At 37.1% G+C, this 7,795-nt stretch overlaps 11 non-coding genes across 11 annotated transcripts; all 11 read left to right on the forward strand.

Moving 5' to 3' along the window:
• Positions 1-3,736: 3,736 nt before the first annotated feature.
• On the forward strand, positions 3,737-3,819 carry Trnal-uaa. The gene has a single exon. It is a non-coding gene; the product is annotated as a tRNA-Leu (tRNA).
• A 90-nt stretch (positions 3,820-3,909) lies between these two features.
• On the forward strand, positions 3,910-3,992 carry Trnal-uaa. The gene has a single exon. It is a non-coding gene; the product is annotated as a tRNA-Leu (tRNA).
• Positions 3,993-5,864: 1,872 nt separating this feature from the next.
• Positions 5,865-5,947, forward strand: Trnal-uaa. The gene has a single exon. It is a non-coding gene; the product is annotated as a tRNA-Leu (tRNA).
• Positions 5,948-6,028: 81 nt separating this feature from the next.
• Positions 6,029-6,111, forward strand: Trnal-uaa. The gene has a single exon. It is a non-coding gene; the product is annotated as a tRNA-Leu (tRNA).
• Positions 6,112-6,196: 85 nt separating this feature from the next.
• On the forward strand, positions 6,197-6,279 carry Trnal-uaa. Its single transcript has one exon. It is a non-coding gene; the product is annotated as a tRNA-Leu (tRNA).
• An 87-nt stretch (positions 6,280-6,366) lies between these two features.
• Trnal-uaa lies at positions 6,367-6,453 on the forward strand. The gene has a single exon. It is a non-coding gene; the product is annotated as a tRNA-Leu (tRNA).
• An 87-nt stretch (positions 6,454-6,540) lies between these two features.
• On the forward strand, positions 6,541-6,623 carry Trnal-uaa. Its single transcript has one exon. It is a non-coding gene; the product is annotated as a tRNA-Leu (tRNA).
• An 87-nt stretch (positions 6,624-6,710) lies between these two features.
• Positions 6,711-6,793, forward strand: Trnal-uaa. Its single transcript has one exon. It is a non-coding gene; the product is annotated as a tRNA-Leu (tRNA).
• An 87-nt stretch (positions 6,794-6,880) lies between these two features.
• Trnal-uaa lies at positions 6,881-6,963 on the forward strand. The gene has a single exon. It is a non-coding gene; the product is annotated as a tRNA-Leu (tRNA).
• Positions 6,964-7,047: 84 nt separating this feature from the next.
• Trnal-uaa lies at positions 7,048-7,130 on the forward strand. Its single transcript has one exon. It is a non-coding gene; the product is annotated as a tRNA-Leu (tRNA).
• An 86-nt stretch (positions 7,131-7,216) lies between these two features.
• Positions 7,217-7,299, forward strand: Trnal-uaa. The gene has a single exon. It is a non-coding gene; the product is annotated as a tRNA-Leu (tRNA).
• The last annotated feature ends 496 nt before the right edge of the window (positions 7,300-7,795 follow it).

Below are 7,795 nucleotides of genomic sequence, written 5' to 3' on the forward strand. Positions count from 1 at the left end.
GCACTCCACAGACACGTGTGCCCTTAACGTAGTTCTCGGGAAGATTCAGCGTGATACACAATGTGACAAGGCTGGCCCTTTGATTTACAGATACATCATGAATGTTTGCCAGCTGAGTGGACTGGGGCAACATAGAATAAAATGTCTTGCTCACGGACACAAGGTGCCGCCAGGAACCGAACGTATGACCAGAAGCCGAAGACCCTAACCACTAAGCCACGCGCCATCACTTTTACTGACACCGAAGGAATATAAGGCAAAGACCAACCGGCGACATTTGAATAGGGAACATGAAGTTCTTCCTCGAAGAGAATTGGTTGAAGTAAGCTTTTGTTAGTGTTCCCTAGAAGGTAGGGCTGTGTTTATAGGTCCTAGAATCTGAACTCAAGCTAGGTTGGGGCTTGGTCTTAAAATCGGTCATGGTTGGGTTGTTGTTTTTGTAACGTTCTGTGTATGTTTTGATAGTTGTGTGCGTTATTTTTGGTTCAGGGTGTTGTGTTTGTATATAAGTGATTTTTGTTTAAATTCATTTATGTGGGGTTTGGTTACTCCGTTATTAGTATTGTATATTGTGTAGTATATTCATTTATATTTTTCGAATGTCCAATTAGTATGTTTTGGTATATATTCTCCTCCTGGACGGGACGCCGTTCCATCGCAGAATTATCTCATTTTTGCCAGCTGAGTGGACTGGAGCAACGTGAAATGAAGTATTTTGCTCGAGAACACAACACGTCGCCCGGTCCAGGAATCGAAACCACAATCTTACGATCATGAGTCTTACGCCCAAACCACTAAGCTACACGACTCCACAGATTCGCCTATATTCCCTAGAATATTTCATAAGTTATATACAAAACAGATCTGGATTTATTGGTGCTGATAATACAGTGATCTTTGAGATGCTGAACTTGTGTTCTCATTTACTTCTGAAAATCTTCAAGAATTTTGCAGACGCAACCTGAAACAATTTTCGCAATAAACCAATAAGCAATTTCTTTCTTTCCTTTCTTTCTTTCTTTCTTTCTTTCTTTCTTTCTTTCTTTTATTTCATTTCGTTTTTTTTTTCCTTTGTAATCTTAAGAGTTATTTTTGTCGCTGTTTTGTGCACAATTTTATTGCTCTTTTGTCAGACAGTCTGCTAACTAGGTTCCATCTATCTATTATGGAGTTTTTCATTTTGTTTCCGAATGAATGAATAAATAAATCAAGTAATAAAGAAAAATTAACGCATTTATTTTACGTCTACGATTACTTTCGACTTCCTACATGCGTATATATACATATACACACACACACACACACACACACACACACACACACACACACACACACACACACACACACACACACACACACACACACAAACACACACTCACACATATATATATGTATATATATATGTGTGTATATATATAAATATGCATACATACATGCCTGTATGTATGTACATACGTATGTATGTATGTATGTATGTATGTATGTATGTATGTATGCATGTATGTATGTATGTATGTATGTATATATGTATGTATGTATGTACGTACGTACTACGTATGTATGTATGTACGTATGTATATACGTACATATGTTGTATGTATGTACGTACGTATGTCCGTATATATGTATGTGTGTATATATATGTATATATACATATATATATGTATATATATACCTATATATATGTATATATATATATTTATATATATGTATATATTTCATATACATATACATGCATATATACATACATATATACATATATACATATATACATAGACACATACACGCACTTCTGTGCATATATATATATATATGTATGTATATATATATATATGCACATAAGTCTGTATATGAGTCTATGTATGTATGTATGTTTGTATGTATGTGTCTATGTATGTATGCATGTATGAGTATATGAAATTGTTGAGTAGACTTAACGTTAACCTAAACTTTTAATCCAGTTTCCGACGACATATATTATACGCCATGTCATTTAATTTTCCAGATAAGCAAGATATTGCTTGTTTGTTTGTTTTTGTTATCCTTTTCCTTTTATTTTTCCTTCTCAAGATAATGAAACTTTAACAACATATGTCGATGCTTTCGTTTTCGCGAACGACTTAGTTCTTGATTCGTTTTCTTTCTTTTTAAAAGACTCCATAGTTTTGCATTGTGCAGTTTCTGGATAATTTATTAAGTAAGAGGAAATCAGCTACAACAGAATAAGACAACTGTGGCAGAAAATAGTTTTTTTTTTTTTGTTTTTTCTCTCTCTAATACTTAATTCACAATATTCAGCTACGTCGAACATCTTCGTCTGCAGCATTAAGTAGGAGAAAGTCTAGTTAACTAATTAGATTAAATGCGCAAATAACACAAATGAATCGTTGTTAACAATGTTTATAATTTGACAGACATTAACGACCTCATCTTTGCTGCGTATCTCTATCGTTTGACTGCGGCCATGCTGGAGTACCGTCTTGATGAACTTAGGTATATATAATAATAACAATAATAATAATAATAATAATAATAATAATAATAATAATAATAATAATAATGATAATAATGATAATAATATGAAGGAATATTATTCCAAACTTACAGGGAAAAATTCAATTTAGAAATACTAAATCAAATTTCACAAAATTTAACATATATATTGTTTTAGCTTTCAATGACGCCACCCCGCTGGCTAAGCGAGCAGGCCATATATGTGTATATATATATATATATATATATATATATATATATATATAGCATATAATATAGATATAGATGAATATATAGATTTATAAATATATATATAGGGATAATATATATATCTATATATTATCTATATAGATATAGATAATATAGATGAATATATGTGTGTGTATATATATATATATATATATATATATATTATATATATATATATATATAATATTACGAATTTATATATATATATATACACAGACATATACCACTGGTTAAGTCGTTTCGACTTACATCATTTCCGAAGATACGTCGGTCTTTCTAAAATATTACTCAACGAGTAACACCGGCTTCAGCCATGAAGTACGCAACAGTACAGAATTTGAAATTATTTCTTTCTAATATAAAAGCAGCCAAGGCTTGCCAAAGAATTTACCGAATTCGTAGGCCAACATAAAAACAACTTAGGCTAGCCTAGGTCATAATTATTATATGTATATACATTTAGATAATGGTTTATTTCGACTTAAGTCGTGTCCTCCGGAACCAATTAACGACGTAGGGTGTATATATGTATACATATATATACAAGGTTCACTTGGCCTCCAAGATGTACCCCTAGATTCTGAGAACTTTCCAGTTTAGAGATGACCACGCCATCGTCATTCTCTACTTTTGCCCGAACCCACCTTGAGTACTGGTGCCCACTCTGGCCTCCCCGTACGAAGCAGCTCATTATGAAAGTGGAAACACACAAGATGTCAGCAACAAGAAAAATAGACAGCATGAGAGGCATTGACTATTGGGATCGACTAAAAAACACCCAATCTCTACCCTCTCCAACGCCGCCGGGAGCGCTACATCATTTGTCTGATGTGGAAAATATTCCATTAATATTGCAAAAATGATGTTGGCATCAATTATAAAATACATCTGAGACGAGGCCCCCCGAGGTCAAAATAAATTCGTATTTCGTAGATCTAACACCAAATACATGAAGAAACAAAATGCTGTTTTGTAATAGCTTATTTCCGTTATCAGCACGATGGCCGAGTGGTTAAAGCGTTGGACTTAAGTTCCAATGGACAAGTGTCCGCGTGGGTTCGAACCCCACTCGTGCTAGTTTCATTTTTTTTTTTACCTCTTCTTAAGAATAGTTGCTGATACTTTTTCATATCAAGTACATGGGAAAAGAAGCGTCTGTCCATTAGCAGCACGATGGCCGAGTGGTTAAGGCGTTGGACTTAAGTTCCAATGGACAAGTGTCCGCGTGGGTTCGAACCCCACTCATGCTAGATTCATTTCATTTTTTTTGTTTACCTCTTCTTAAGAATAGGTACTGATACTTTTTCTTATCAAGTACAAGAGAAAACAAATTCCACCCTACAACAATCAACTCATGACCGAGAGATTAACTCGCTGGTCTTAAGTTCCAATGAATATTTGTCTACAGAGGTTCAAGCTCCAGTTGTGTTTGTGTTCTTTAGAATAAATGCTTGTAACTCAAAATTCATGCCACATGTACCTTTCATTTATTTCTAAAGGTACATATCTCTGTGGAATATTCACACTAATTCAATGAGCGGTTAATTAACGCAGTTGATCTCACAACTGAATATTCATCGTCGTCGAAAGGGACGGGAAACCTTTTATTTATATCTTCACTTACTCCAGTCTGTCAGAATGGAGTAAGTGGAGCAAGAACACACACGTGAAAACGAAAGTGTCGTTGAAGAGGTCACAGATGTGTGACGAAATATTTCCGGACAATCGACATGAGTTGAAATACTAAAATATTTATACTTAACGATATACCTATTTCTTTATTATGCACAAGGGGCTAAACACAGAGGGGACAAACAAGGACAGACATAGGTATTAAGTCGATTACATCGACCCCTGTGCGTAACTGGTACTTAATTTATCGACCCCGAAAGGATGAAAGGCAAAGTCGACCTCAGCGGAATTTGAACTCACAACGTAACGCAGACGAAATACCTATTTCTTTATTACCCACAAGGGGCTAAACACAGAGGCAACAAACAAGGACAGACATAGGTATTAAGTCGATTACATCGACCCCAGTTCGTAACTGGTACTTAATTTATCGACCCGAAAGGATGAAAGGCAAAGTCGACCTCGGCGGAATTTGAACTCACAACGTAACGCAGACGAAATACCGCTAAACATTTCGCCCGGCGTGCTAACGTTTCTGCCAGTTCGCCGCCTTACGATATACTTAACGATATACCAGCAAGCTCGCTTGCCATGCTGCTCTGGAGAAATATTCACTGAATTTATTTGCTTTTGGCTGACCTGAAAAATGGTAAATGAAAAGAAACCCAGAAAAGTTTGCAACTAGGCGCAGGAGTGGCTGTGTGGTAAGTAGCTTGCTAACCAACCACATGGTTCCGGGTTCAGTCCCACTGCGTGGCATCTTGGGCAAGTGTCTTCTGCTATAGCCCTGGGCCGACCAATGCCTTGTGAGTGGATTTGGTAGACGGAAACTGAAAGAAGCCTGTCGTATATATATATATATATATAAGTGTGTGTATATGTTTGTGTGTCTGTGTTGTCCCCCTAGCATTGCTTGACAACCGATGCTGGTGTGTTTACGTCCCCGTCACTTAGGGTTCGGCAAAAGAGACCGATAGAATAAGTACTGGGCTTACAAAGAATAAGTCCCGGGGTCGATTTGCTCGACTAAAGGTGGTGCTCCAGCATGGCCGCAGTCAAATGACTGAAACAAGTAAAAGAGTAAAGAGTAAGAGTATATAGATCTATGCTTGTGCTTTGTCAAATGTGATTCTCGGAATATCGACAAAATGAAACGTTACTTTCGATAACAAAATGAATATCGCAGTGCCGCAGCGTGCATTGTGTAGTTACTATACTTAGATACATAAATGCATAGATCCTAAGACCCTTCCGGTCCAGAGAACAAGATGCTATCATTCCTCTTTTCTCCTCCTATGTATGATCATACTTCGATTTCTGCTGCCCCATGTGTTCTCCCTACAAAACAAAACATTTCGAATTATTATTTTCTGCTCTTCTGAATTTATGTGACTTTCGTATTAAGTCAAAATAAATTCGTATTTCACAGACCCAACATCAAATATATGAAGAAACAAAGTGCTGTTTTGTAATAACGTATTTCCGTTATCAGCACGTTGGCCGAGTGGTTAAGGCGTTGGACTTAAGTTCCAATGGACAAGTGTCCGCGTGGGTTCGAACACCACTCGTGCTAGCTTTTTTTTTTCTTCATAGATCCAACATCAAATATATGAAGAAACAAAAGGCTGTTTTGTAACAGCGTATTTCCGTTATCAGCACGATGGCCGAGTGGTTAAGGCGTTGGACTTAAGTTCCAATGGACAATTGTCCGCGTGGGTTCGAACCCCACTCGTGCTAGTTTCTTTTATTTTTTCTTCATAGATCCAACATCAAATATATGAAGAAACAAAATGCTGTTTTGTAATGACTAATATCCGTAATCAGCACGATGGCCGAGTGGTTAAGGCGTTGGACTTAAGTTCCAATGGACAATTGTCCGCGTGGGTTCGAACCCCACTCGTGCTAGCTTATTTTGTTTTTTACCTCTGCTTAAGAATAGTTGCTGATACTTTTTCATATCAAGTACATGAGAAAAGAAACATGTCCATTAGCAGCACGATGGCCGAGTGGTTAAGGCGTTGGACTTAAGTTCCAATGGACAAGTGTCCGTCCGCGTGGGTTCGAGCCCCACTCGTGCTAACTTATTTTTTTTTACCTCTGCATAAGAATAGTTGCTGATACTTTTTCATATCAAGTACATGAGAAAAGAAACGTATGTCCATTAGCAGCACGATGGCCGAGTGGTTAAGGCGTTGGACTTAAGTTCCAATGGACAAGTGTCCGCGTGGGTTCGAACCCCACTCGTGCTAACTTATTATTTTTTACCTCTGCATAAGAATAGTTGCTGATACTTTTTCATATCAAGTACATGAGAAAAGAAACGTATGTCCATTAGCAGCACGATGGCCGAGTGGTTAAGGCGTTGGACTTAAGTTCCAATGGACAAGTGTCCGCGTGGGTTCGAACCCCACTCGTGCTAACTTATTTTTTTTTACCTCTGCATAAGAATAGTTGCTGATACTTTTTCATATCAAGTACATGAGAAAAGAAACGTATGTTCATTAGCGGCACGATGGCCGAGTGGTTAAGGCGTTGGACTTAAGTTCCAATGGACAAGTGTCCGCGTGGGTTCGAGCCCCACTCGTGCTAGTTTCTTATTTTTTTCTTCATAGATCCAACATCAAATATATAAAGAAACAAAATGCTGTTTTGTAATAGCTAATTTCCGTTATCAACACGATGGCCGAGTGGTTAAGGCGTTGGACTTAAGTTCTAATGGTCAATTGTCCGCGTGGGTTCGAACCCCACTCGTGCTAGCTTATCTTTTTTAACTCTTCTTAAGAATAGTTGCTGATACTTCTTCATATCAAGTATATGAAAAAAGAAGCGTATTTTCATTAACAGCACGATGGCCGAGTGGTTAAGGCGTTGGACTTAAGTTCCAATGGACAAGTGTCCGCGTGGGTTCGAACCCCACTCGTGCTAGTTCCTTTTATTTTTCATAGATCAAACTCGTGCTAGTTTCTTTTTTTTTTTTTTTTTACCTCTTCTTAAGAATAGGTGCTGATACTTTTTCATATCAAGTACATGAGAAAAAAAGAAACAAATTCCACCCTACAACAATTATCTAAATGAACATCCAATGCTGCCGCATGTATTGTGCCGTTACTATACTTAGATACTTAAATGCTTAGTTAAGTTTCGGCCATAATTAGCTTTGACCATACCTAACTTAATAGCACCACCTGGAAAAGACATTTCATGTTGTCTCATCTTACATTAATTCTTTCGGCACCCTACTCCACTTGAGTAAAGAGGTATTGTTTGCAGAGATAAGGGGTTTATCTGGAATTTGTTGAAGAAAGTCATCTACGAACCGTTTGAATGTGATGAGATCTTTTTCTTTTCTTAATTGTTTTGGCACGATGATAAAGAGAGTAAGGCCAGTTGAGGTGAAATAGTCTTGTCTTAGTGTTATAGT

The sequence above is a fragment of the Octopus sinensis genome, unplaced genomic scaffold (genome assembly GCF_006345805.1).
Source record: "Octopus sinensis unplaced genomic scaffold, ASM634580v1 Contig18469, whole genome shotgun sequence".
Taxonomy (NCBI): domain Eukaryota; kingdom Metazoa; phylum Mollusca; class Cephalopoda; order Octopoda; family Octopodidae; genus Octopus; species Octopus sinensis.